General features: G+C 36.2%; 1 protein-coding gene across 1 annotated transcript in view; it reads left to right on the top strand.

Annotated features, from left to right (window-relative positions):
• Nucleotides 1-336: 336 nt before the first annotated feature.
• LOC5573750 overlaps nucleotides 337-13,144 on the top strand; it is a 182,674-nt gene continuing 169,866 nt past the window's right edge. The window contains exon 1 of the mRNA XM_021850408.1: nucleotides 337-1,400. The gene's annotated coding sequence lies outside the window, so the exon portion shown is untranslated. The remainder of the gene's footprint in view (nucleotides 1,401-13,144) is intronic.

The raw sequence follows: 13,144 nt of genomic DNA on the forward strand, positions 1-13,144 counted from the left end.
TTGTCATACGAAAATAGAGCAAAAGTTGTTTCAGAATAGGATGATTTTTGTTCAACAGTCGGTGGCTGCATCATATTCCTTAATAGTCATTCGAAATAAGGAATATGAACATTTACAGCCATGTGTATTACAAATCATTCAATCTATGGCGGGAGATTTCGTTCAGTGTATGCTGTTTTATGCAATGAATATCAGTACACTGTCAAAACATGCAGAACTGTGTTACCAACACCACTTAGGTAGAAGAGAAGGTAACACAGGCAGAGCTTCCCATTCAGCTGAGCGATCGAATCGAACCCAAATCGGTCCGTCGTTCAGCTCTCGGTTATGCCAAACTGGTTCAGTCAGTCTTTTTCTAGAAGTACGAATGAAAAGTAGCTTTTCCAACTGGATCCCGTGTCGGTCGTTCGTTTCAAATTCGCAGCGTTCGCAATCGTCCCAAAACCTATTTTGTTCGCTAGATTACGCCGTTCGCGTTCCGAATGGGCCCTTCTGAGCGCCGTAAGTGAAGGCTGAGGTCGGAAAATCTCCCTTCGAAAGTTGGACTTTTCTCCCAACGCATAGGCCCGTGTCTCGTCAGCCATTGTTTAAAGTCTCAGTCTTTTTCGCCTTCTGGTGCTCTGGTGAGGTCCTCCACCTCCTCTGCCAAATCGTTGTTCGCTGAGCTATAACAGTATAAGGGCCTATTGAAGTGTGTTGGTGTGTGAAAGCTTAATTTGGCCCAACACGAATGCACATCCAGTATCGTGTGTTGTGACGGATGGAGTTATAGTAGTGTTAGTGGTCAGATACGCCAGTGGAATATTTTTGGCCTTTGGCGTAAGTAGTAGTGGATCCAAGTACGCAGCCAGTGCAACATAAGTTAAACGTCAAACCCCTCTGAAACCAAGTGGCACGACGGTGCTAGTAAATCCGAGTAGGCCTCCCATCTCCTCAGAGGTGGAAAAGATAACAAAGCAACATAAAAAATATCCTATGCGAAAGTGGAAAGTGAGAATTCGCTGTCATAAATCGAGTTTTGCGAATGCAGTGAAAAGTCGGTGAAAAAAGTCATAAGCGGGCGGGTTTAATATGTGACGATCGTGGCGAAGAAAAATCGAGTGTTTATTTTTGATAAGTTTTCAGTGAAATAGAAAAAGGCAATCGTCTAAAGTGTGGGAAAGAAAGGGCGCTAGAGAAGAAGAAGCGCGTTGCTATGTGACCATCAAGTCAAGATCTCGGAGTGCTTGATGTTATCTATGATTTATATATTTTGCTCTGGTTTCCCTCAAAAACGGTACGACAATGGAGTGGAAATTTTTTTGAAGTGACCAGCTTTCCTGTAGACAACTAAAATACTGGAAGCCAGAGATCTATGTGATTTCGACAAACTGGAAGGATTATTCCGTTTATTTGAAAAGGTAAGTGTCAAGTAATTTCTTTATCAGTATAACAAACTGCACAAACGATGAATTGCTATTTTGATTTTCGATCTACGATAGATGAGGGCCACTTGACCATCGAGTACCGAGTAGTAGTGGGTATAAGGTCGAATAAACTATAAACTATACGGATGAGGGCAGGGGCAAAACAATGTTAAACTTGGAAATCATCTGTTCAATCGATTTGATATTACAGGGGAAGCTCACAGATACAGAGGGCATTGCTGGGTTAATTCATATGTATATGTGAAGTTCTATCGATTCACTTAGTGGCTGAAAGCACATATGATATGAACATTAATCTACGCAACTATGCGTCTAATGAGACGTCCAAGCTTGCATAATCGCTTTACAAACAACTTTAAGGCACAACTTCTCAGAAAAATAAAACTTTTGAAGAAATTCATAGAAAAATTTCGTTATGTATCGTGAATGGAAACACTAGAAAAAAAAACCAAGTCCCAGGAAATCTGAATCAATTCTCATAAGTGAAAGCAAACAGTAAATACCATTGATTTTATTTCGGTAATATTGTTAAATTTACAAGAAGCAAAAATAGAAATGATTTATCTACAATTTGTCATAATCTGTTAAAGATAATTCATGTTATAAAGATCTATAAATTGCTGTGTTCAATACAATATATATCATGAGATCTACTTCCGTAAGATGTGACATATTGAGCCAAAAAGGTTGGGCAGGCCTGGTCTATGTCATTATTAAAAACCATCAATTTACAACTGCTTATGCTTGTAGATCCTAATGAAATTTAAGGCTGGGTTAGTTTTTCAAACACAAACAGCATAAAAACAGTTATAAAGACAAAAAGAGTGTGATTTGAAAATCAAAGTGCCAAGAAAGATAGGGACTCCTGACCAACTTTCTGGAACAATGCAGGTGAATATTCCATAAGCATTTCAAACGAAAAATGTTAAAATTATTCTGGGAAATGTTTTGGTGAAGATTCTGGCAATGGGGTGAGTTTTCTGGCCGAAATATTTCAACGAATTTGGGCGAAAACCAGGACCAATATCTGCCAGATTAAATTATTTCTAGTAATAATCAAAAATAAACTGCTAGTGAAGATTCTGCAGTAATCTGCTGCTGTAGAAGGAATTTTAAACCTGTCTTCTGGAAGAGCCTCATCAAAGCTTCTTCAAAAAATAAGTCAAAGACGGTTAGGAATAACAACCAAAAAAAATGCAAACAGTTTGTTAGCAACTCGTTCGGCACTTCAAAAGCGAGTACTAATTTTGCTAGAAATCATTTCAGAAATTACATTAGAAATTCTAGAAAATAAGCTTCATATTTTTTCACTGATGGATTCTTGACACTGCTTTTTTCCACGACTTTGATCAACTATGTCTACAAAAAACACGTTCCTATAATGAATGCTTGAACATTGTCAGACAGTCAATTAATTAAACATTTAATCAATAGTGATATCAGAGGCGTCGCGTGGCCTCATTGTCAACCTGTGCACTTTTAAATTAATATCATTTTATTTTTGTCATTATTAGATATACCTTGGATTCAAATTATTTTTAATAAAAATGTGTGTTCGAATATAATTTTCTTCTAATTTTTCAGTTGTTTGAAAACGTTCAAGATAACATATGCAATTCGGGTTGTTGAGTTTGATTTATCAATTACACCAATAGTTTTTTCTATTTTACCAATGTTTCATGATTATGGGTTAATTGTAAATTTCAACATAAAAATAATTCTAATTATGCGGGTCATCAGTAACGATTTCAGCAGCACTGACGAATAGAATTACTGTTCAAAAACGATCAGTATTTTTTGTTTTCATTTAAATTCAAAAATAAACACTTTTTAAGTGCATCTCGAAGAAAAGTCAAAATGTGTTTTCACATTTCAAATATGAAAAAATAAATAAATAAATAAGATACTCAAAAAAATGTTTGAGCTATTAAACATACTTCAGATTTTATTATTTTCTTTTTGCTTTGTATGAGAAATATAGTCAAATTTTTATTTTGAAAATTGACCTTACTTTTTTTTCTATCAAACAAAAATATTACAGGGTTTTTTTTTGAAGATTGTGATTACATAATAGAGCATTCATAACTATAGGTCGCTTTGTTTCTATTCGCCCTACTTCTTCTGTTTATTTAATAAGAAACAATAAACAAAACTTTATACAAAGCTTATTTATACATCCAAAATCATATAAGATTTTCGTAGTAGCATCAACGCTTTAGATTTTCATGAATATATGAACTACAAAATCAGATTTTCACACGGTTTTTACGTTGATGGCTAATTGAAGTATACTTTAAGAGGTCAAGTTATCAAGATCAAAATCGGGTTTTTAAGTTCAAATGAAAGGTGGCTCATATTACCCCGTAAGACCATATTGCCCCTTCTTACCCTACTTAGTGCACGCATTATGAAATATGCTGACTTTTAAAATATACTACAAGCGTGAAGATGCTGGGGTTGACGAAGGACGCGACCGCTCTTGAGTTAGTTTTCTGGTTGTCATCTGATTGGCCACCGTAAGTACCACCGTGCTAATGCTGCATGTTATCAGCGCGGGTTTTAACCAGTAAACAACAAAAAGCAACAGCGTGAGTACTGAGTGCCAAGCCAACTAGCAAAAACTTTCTACCGCCAGAAAAATCACGCTTGCACTTCACACCACAAGCGTGAGAGCAAGCAAAATGGATCTCTTTCGTGGACTGATTTCTCTCTTGTCTCGCCATCCGCACGCTCGAACTGATCAAATTTGTTGATGTAGCAAAACTGTGCACCAGCCAGAGTTGACGCTTTGGCTACTAACACACTGGCATTTGTAGTTCAAAAAGCTTTCTACCACAAATTCAGGATTGCGTGTATGATACAAGGCAGCGCGTTTCCCGATGAGAGTGCACGCGTTGGTTTCCATCGTCACAGCAGCAAAGTGTAGCATGGAACAAAATGTTGCGGAGGATAGATCGCGCGAAGCGCGTTAGATAAATTAGGTCTCAGATCGCATGAACCAGCTATTGCATTTCATTCCCTTAGCAAAAATTTAATAATTGATAGGTGAAAATTGTGTTGCAACCTATCAGCAATAGAAAAAACATGAAATGGGATAAATTTTGTTGGAAGAATTATTATAAAAGCAATACATATTGAAGGTGGTTTGGATGAACGAATTGCCACCTGTGCAGTGCACATGTTGCACATGCGGACGCGACGCCTCTGAGTGATATATGTGGTTATTCCCTATCGTAAAATCTACTTGTTCATAAATTTCAGCAATAAATATGAAATTTCAATTGTTTGCTGTTTGTTCTACAATCTAAGATATATTAAATGCAAAATTAGTCGACCATGAACGTAGATCATATAAAACGTGAGGTTACGAGTCACACCTGAGTGATGTGATAGTTTTCAACAATTCATGTATTGGAACGTTCAGCTGAAACACTCATAAGACGGGACGTGTGATAAGACACCGTTATTCGAACAATAAGTGTCTCACGTCGCGTCTTATGAGTGTTGTCGAGATTATTACGTTAGTACAACTCAAAAGAAATTAAGTTGAAACACATAGAATCATTTTCTAATTACTTATGAACAACATTCATCTAATTCGGTTTGTCTCAAGTTCGTCAATTATCAATTGTGTCCTAGAATTATTGTTTATATGGAAGAAAAGTATGATTTTTACAGACATTTTGCCACAATTTTAGTCTGAGTTTCTATTTTTTGCTTGTTTTTTAATTATGCTAGGATTTTTCAGAATGTTCTGAATTTCATTCATGATTTTTGCCAGTTCCTTAGAATTATTGAGAAATGCTTCAACTAATTCGTTTTGTAGCTCTACATCAAAATCTTCAATGCCTTTTTGCCAATAAGTTCCTCATGAACAGGAATTTCACTAAAAGTTCTATCACGAGTTTATTTTCCAGAGTTCATGTATTTGATAAACTACGTGTTTTTTTGGACTGAAATCAGAAATATAAAATAGCAACCTATACCAAGCTAATATTTGTCTTAAAAAATGAGAAGTGAAATCTCCAATCAAGTCTTATCCTAGACAGATAACTATTACGACATATTTCAAATTACTGCAGTACATTCTAAGTTCACCCAATATGTAGATTGGTCAATATACACATAGAACGTGGTTTCATTTCTCATCGTTTTTATGATCTATACTTGTAGTTTTGAAGTCACTTTTTTGTTGCTATTTGGACACTATTTTGATTTTTTTTTTTCACTAAAGTCACTGATATTTTTCTGTCAGACCGCTACCAGCCCTGACTGTAGAACCATATGCCCAAACTCCAAGGAGTTCTTGGAAAACCTTGACATGCACACATTTTAACCTGACTAAGAATCAAATAAAACAATAATTTGCTTAGGATACTGACAAAGCATAATTTCTCGGATTTATACAAAAAATAATTTTCTAGAAGTAGACTCCAAAATTTACGAACCCCCGATCTAGTTCGGTTACATTTTACGAACTAGATCTATAATATACCATTCACAATATTGCGCATTCGAGTAATCGCTGTAACGTCGCTAAATTGTCGCGTCGCTGGACTGTTGAGCGCTTTGCAGTTTAGTGCTCCAGCGACGCAATAAGACAGCCAGTTTCGCTCGAACACTAACATGAAAAGGTCGATAACGACGTTTTGGTCGCGCGAAATAGTTGAGCGAAGTAAATGTTCGTTCTTGCTTTTGTCTGCACTGATAATACTGCAAAAATCTGTGAGCAACATTCAAAACAATTAAACTGTTTCACGGATTTCCACTGATTTTGTTTTAATAGTGTTATAGTTTCTTCGACCTACTCAGTTTTTTTTTCTGGAATCAAATTTGTTATTTGTAAAAAAATGTTATATCTGGCGAAACCAGCTCTGAATCACAGTTTCAACCCCAATCCGATTCTGATTGCTTGACGTTGGCTTATTTACGTTTTCGCTACTGGCCCAATTCCTAAAAACGGAAACAATATGTTAAAAATGGTTCAGAATCATATCAAGGTAACAAAAATACTGGTTAACTCTACTGGATTTTTAGGTTGGTTCTCATACTTAGAATTAGTGTTGGAAAAATAAAAAATAATAATATTGATTTTCTCAATATCTTTCAAAGATTTTATCCTAGAAAGCTACTGTAATGGAAGATCATAATGACAAGGTCAGTCTGTCCGATTATATTTCTTACAGGGGGCAATGAAATTAATGAATTTCAAATTCATTTTGACACGAAATTCACTGAAATTTCAAAACGCTGCCTAGAACGCCTTAGAAATATCGAATGAGAGCAACTTCGCATGCTCTTTGGTTGGTTCCTGGAGAAATACTTCCGTATAGTTTTTAGAAAATTAATTGAGAAGAATCAACACCCTTTCTCTAAAACTGTTTTAGAACAAATCTCCCTTTTATCATTTTTCGGTCGTGTACCGTTTTGATTTATATTACGGACAGCTTCAAATTTCGGATACCCTACTTTGTATGGGAAGCATTTCACACGAAATGTTTCAATTCCTGCCGCTCAAAAGTTCTCACTTTCGAGGCTTGTTTCAGTAAGCATTTTCCATAGATATTTAGGCAAATTTATAATGTCCAACTGCCTTAGATGTCTCTTTAGTGGTTTGACGATTGCAATTGATGATTTGGCTTTTCTATTTAGGATATTTATGAGCTGTCTGGAATTATAATCAAAGTGTCCGGAATATGAGGCAAAAGTTAGGAAGCGTCTGGAATGAGAATCATAAAAAGTCCACATATTTCTATTTATTAAAAATTATTCATGTTGTGGAATCAAAATCTTAACCCACCATTCGAAAGTAAAGTGTTTTGAAGGCCCAATAACGCAGAGGAATTATACAGAATATGTAATATGAATCAAAACGGTACATTGATTTGCATGCAATGAGCTCTTATTCAAACAATTCACTGTGTTTTATTTTCTCGTTTTCATGCGCTTTTTGAATAGCGCCCTAACCGTTGATTTTAGAGATATAGTTTGTTCGGAGAAGTTTCTTGGTATATTGAAGTGCAACTTTTGACGAAAAAAGTTTTGTGATCAATCCACCTAGCAGTGAGATAGAAAAACTATTTTTGCAAAACACTTAGATAGACATATGGTGTCTTCGGCAAAGTTGTAGAATTGGCAATTTGAAACAACTTTGTCGAAGACACAATTTTTCTATTTTTTATACTTTTTGAGATATATGCCGTTGTATGTGAATGACCCCTAAAAATCATATTTTTTATCATAACTTTTTTCCAAGATTTTTAACATTTTTTGTGTTTTCTACAAAGTTGTTTGTCATAGAAAACCCGCGTTTTTGCTGAACATACCATCATCCTATCTTTTGAAGTAACAAAGTTATTCATGAATTACTCTTTTTTCAAGGGGTAGTTTAGGCCTCTATAACTGGCTTCGGCGCAATATGGCGCAGACAACTCTTACAAATCATGAAAGTACCATATCTCTCCTTTCGGCAGTTGATAAAATCTTTTGTCTATAAGCGTCTTTGCATGGGTTTTTACTATCAAACAAATAAGCCTTATTAAAACGAATTCGACTGATAATTCTTTTACTTTAAGAGATAGAGAGGTGCAATGTTCAGCAAAAACACGCGTTTTAAGACGTTTAACAACTTTGTAGAAGACATGAAAATTGTTAAATGTTGATTTACGATGTTGGCACCCAGTACTGCGAAGATAAAAAAAACGATAACAAATCCATAGCCAGCGGTTTCTTGATTTTTTTCACAATCAATCTGATTGAAGATCTCACTAGGAATAAGGTAAAAGTGTCAAGGAGGTCAAGGAACTTCAAAAGCATCTACTACAGTAAACATCGTTAGAAATTCGTCATCCTTTTTAGTCATCTATACTATAAATTTGTGCAACTTTTACACATTCAGAAGACAAACATCAAGAAGAAATTTAGATAATTTTACCAATACCAGGCAACATCATGCGCCAACAAATTTGAGAAAAAGAAGAAGAAAATCACTAAAATAATAAGTTTCCTTAAATCGTGAAAGCAACACACATTTTGTATTGGTCCACAAAAGCCTCATTTTTAGTTAATCGTATACAATTTTGTGTAATATTGTCTTACGTGCAACTTACCGAAGGTGGTATAATACGGATTGCAAGATGTTAGGCTATCGTTGATAAACTTATCTTTAAGAAATCACAGAACATCTTTGAGAATAAGTACATGTTTTTCAAGTAGTTTTGAATGTCTAATTCTAATTCACTGGATGAACTAAGCAAGAAATTCTAGGATGAATTCTTAACAAAAAAATACTTAGCAGTTTCTCTCTTTTTTTACGAATTTCTGAGAAAATCTTTACATAAACTATGGGTTGAACTACACGTTGGACCCGATTATCCGGAGTATCGATTTTTTTTTCACTCTGGATAATCGAATCCTCCGGATAATCGAATCCTCCGGATAATCGAATCACTAAAACTATAAATAATATCCCTTATCGTTGTTTTATTTATATGGCTACAGTGGCATTAAGGGTCTTGAGAAGAAATAATTATTTTTTGAACCAGCATACCCAAAAAACCTTTTCTCAACCCCCCTTTTCCTATAAACGTTCAAAACTGCTATTGCATATTGTATATTGCAATACTAAATTATCTCAAATTTATGCATAAAAACTGAAAAACAAGAGTATCAAAAAACACACTCCGGATAATCGAGTCCGATCTGTATTGAAAAAGCCTTGAAAGAAAACTGGTTTCAGGCTGAAATAATTTTTAAAGATGTACATAACGGAATCTCTGGAATGATTTTTGGTGGCATTCTTATAGGAATTTCTGAAAAAAAACAGGCTTAATTTTTTGATGTATCATAAACTCTACCTTGACTGTAATACTTTTCTTACCACGTCGAACCATAACGAAACGTTAGGGAGCATGCGTGCAAACACATCTCCACTAGATTTGTCCCCGTAGGCTGGCTGTGGAGAGAAAATCATCGAGCTGTCCGTCACCCAGCTGCCAGCTCGCGTCCATTGATTGCGTTTTGCGGTTTTGGCAGCCCTCCCTAGCCCGTCTCGCTTGACTTTGACACCTTCTCGCTCTAGTTTCAGCATTTCGTAATGCCCTGCGGCTACACGTAGGACGACAGCCTGAACCCAACAACGTTGACAATCTGAACTACAACTGTCTAACATAGGAACTGCCTGATAACAGCAATAATCCAAACACGAAAGCTTTGTTATGAACCGCTGTTCGCACTCAGGTCAAGCACCACTACACTTGGCCCGGCATAAACCAGATAATATGCGGCTTTGTTAGCCTCTTAGCAGTTAATCCAAAACGAGAAAAAAAAAACTGCAAGAAAAACAGGCAAAGTCATATATAATTAAAGGCCAATGATGACGATGCCGGAATGACCGCTGAGGCTAGCCGTAGCGGAGCCATGTGTTCATTGCACAGTAGGGTGGCTCGTGATGATCAAACTACAATGATCTGAAGTTACACTTTCCAAATTTGTATATATGGACCCTTAAAAGCTACTGGGAACCTTTGAGCAAAATCTGTCAACGAGCTTGAAATTTCTATGAAGAAAATCGACCCAACTCCAAATCTTCGCGTTCGAGTTCGAGTAGTCTTCAAGGTGAAAATGAATCAAAGCCAAACCTCAAATTTTCAAATCTGGAGAACCAAACATCCGTTGAGGCTAAAAAAAAAACTTGATCAAATGGTCACAAGCTGGTAATGGTCAATCGATCAAGTTTGCAACGGGTTTTCTGTTCTTCAGATGTGTGCACTTGAAATTTTGAGGTTCGGCTTTTATTTATTTTCACCTTGAAGGCTACTCGAGCTAGTATAAACTTATTATCAATAAAGTCAAACACAAAAAAAATCAACATGGGGTATCTATCTACTTTGTCGCAAGCGCTAATATTCGTCATATCTAACCTCAAATGTTCCACTACGGTGGATATTCGAACTAACCTATACTATAGATTAATTTCCCAAGTGTAATTTTGTGGACGCTGTTATGATTCGTCCACTTGTATACCAAAAATGCAATAAAACTTCTAGATTTCGATAAATAACTTTAATTCAATTATCTACTTTGCACTTTTTCACCGAAATCGTATGGACGAAGACATACCGTTTGAAATCTAATTAGCGATCAACTGACCTACGCCAGATTTAATACTTCCGGGTACTTGTTTACACAATGGAAAACATTCGTGCATCTTCACTGAAGGATTTCATTCCAATCACACGTCGTAATACTTCTATAATTTATAAAAATTTAAGGAATTCCCTCAACGATAAAAAAAAACGTTCATGAAGATCTAAATAATCTAGTTAAGGTGAAGATAAATCGAAGCCAGAATTCAAATTTTCAAGAGCACAAATCTGGAGAACCGAACACCCGTTAAAGCTGAAAACTTAATCGATTGGTCACCACCAGCTAGTGACCAATCGATTAAGTTTTCAGCTCAAACGGATGTTTGGTTCTCCAGATTTGTGCTCTTGAAAATTTAAGGTTTGGCTTCGATTCATCTTCACCTTAAACATTTTATTTGTATGATTTTTTTTTACCACTCACTATATCACAGTAAACCCCCGTTAGTTGTGAGACGAATCAAAACTAATTACGACCGAATTAAAAATGGATACGATGGATATAGGCAACAGAAAGTCATAAATTCATTGCATGATTTCCAATAAACGAACAACATTTCACAATGTGATAGCCGTCATCGGTAAAAATTGTTTGGCATCGGTTTGTATCAGCATCATTCACTGACAAACTAGGAAAATTTAAGATTCTCATCGATCAAAGCTTAATACGATGGAAATTTGCACATCCCAAGTTTTGGAGAAGTTATTGATGTCTACAAACTCAGCACATCTTTACCGGACCCTTGCGCATCCGTTACCGACCGGGAATCAAGCTCGAACACCTTCAGCATTTTGGATAATGTTGTTTAACATTTTATACTTTAATGATTTTTACACTAAAATGGGCCACCTTATTGCACAGGTCCACAATTGATATGATATATCTGTCTCTGTTGCACCCGTCGTCATCGTTGGCGAATCAAGCCTCGAGGAAACAGAGCAGAGGAAAAGCAAATTCTAGTGAGGAACAAAGTTTCCCCGCAGCAACTGCCTGGAAGTGATAATGAAATATCATTACGACGACGATGACGACGACGACCTTGAAGCTGCCGGGTTTGCCTTGTTCTGTGCAGCAGCTGTCATCTGTCAAACCCTGGCCGAGTACGAATCTTTGCTGGGAAATACGGGATGGAAGTTGAACCGAGAGGCGATGACGTCGCAGATTTTCTCGCACCAAAGTGGAAAATACGGAAGCTAGAACGTGCAACAACCACTCCCCTTTCTACGTCGTAGAATCAGATGTCGACGGTGAAAAACGTTGTACATCTTCAGATCGAACGTAGGATCTCTATTGCGTATCATTCTACGGGGGTAGATGTGGGAATGGGAGATTTATTTTTACAACAGTTTGTGCGCTGGTTGCGTCGCCGTTTTTTGCTAAAATGCGTGATTACTTACCAGGAGAGAAACAAATGTGTACAAGCAGTATAGGGGGGTAGAGTGTTGCTCACCCATTGCATAACTCGCGTAACTCTGGTGGAGTGTTCTGCCCACTTGGATAACTAACGACGAGGATGATGTGTTGTATTTGAATTATTTACAGATACACTGAGCTGCGATTGGCAAAAATTGTTATTATTTTATTCGTACATATCACAAAAACTGCACATTTTTGTTACAACTTATAATGTATTAACTTTTGTGTACAACTACCATACAATTCTCTAAGATAAGTTCGAATGAATTTCTGATATGCTGCAAATTGATTTTTGTTTCAACACTAGAGATTCCCTAAAGTTTTCTAAGATACAGTAATGTCCCGATTTTGTCAGCCCCATGCTGTATTTAGGGTTGACGAAATCGAAAAAAAAATTTGACTGGTTTTAAGTTTTATTTTGACTTAAGGATTTGATAATAAATCTTCGAGCTGTTTAGTAGAATACCTATAAGTAGATGAAAAAACCGAATTTAGTACTATACCATTTAATTCCACTTGTGCACTTTTTGATTACGGAGATTGGGACGTGTAACAAATTGGGGAAGATTTTGAACGTTTTTCGTGAACTAACAAGAGTTTGGATTTTAATCAGAATGAGCCGATCGATCCATATTCAGTGAATGTAACAGTTCATGAATTATAGCAGTTCGTGACATCGCATTCGGAGAACTTTATGAATGCTGGTATTCATTCTCTCTTATGGTACGTGACGAGAGAGCATTCAAGACGACAACGATATCGAGCCATTCGAGAGACTTATGTTTTGCTTAAAATTGGTAACAACAAGAATGAGAGAGTGTCAGCGAATGTTACACGTAGTGACAAACAGTGATCGGCACCAACAGTGGATATTGTGTGTTCTATTCCTTTATCGTGTCTCATTACCTTCCATAAACGTTAAAAATAATGCGTGTTGTGTGAATATTGGCGCATTCAGGGAATAAAAATTATGACTCGTTGCAAAATATGAGTTCTATAGCCTTCAAGAAATCTCCAAGAATCTCCTGCCAAAATAAATCAAAAGTGCCGGGAATGAGTATAATGAGTAATGAGATAATTACAGGAGTTCATTGAAGATTGTCTCGAGATTCACAAGATTGTATGAAAAGTTTCACAAGATTTACTCAAGGGCTCAA

The sequence above is a fragment of the Aedes aegypti genome, chromosome 3 (genome assembly GCF_002204515.2).
Source record: "Aedes aegypti strain LVP_AGWG chromosome 3, AaegL5.0 Primary Assembly, whole genome shotgun sequence".
Classification (NCBI taxonomy): domain Eukaryota; kingdom Metazoa; phylum Arthropoda; class Insecta; order Diptera; family Culicidae; genus Aedes; species Aedes aegypti.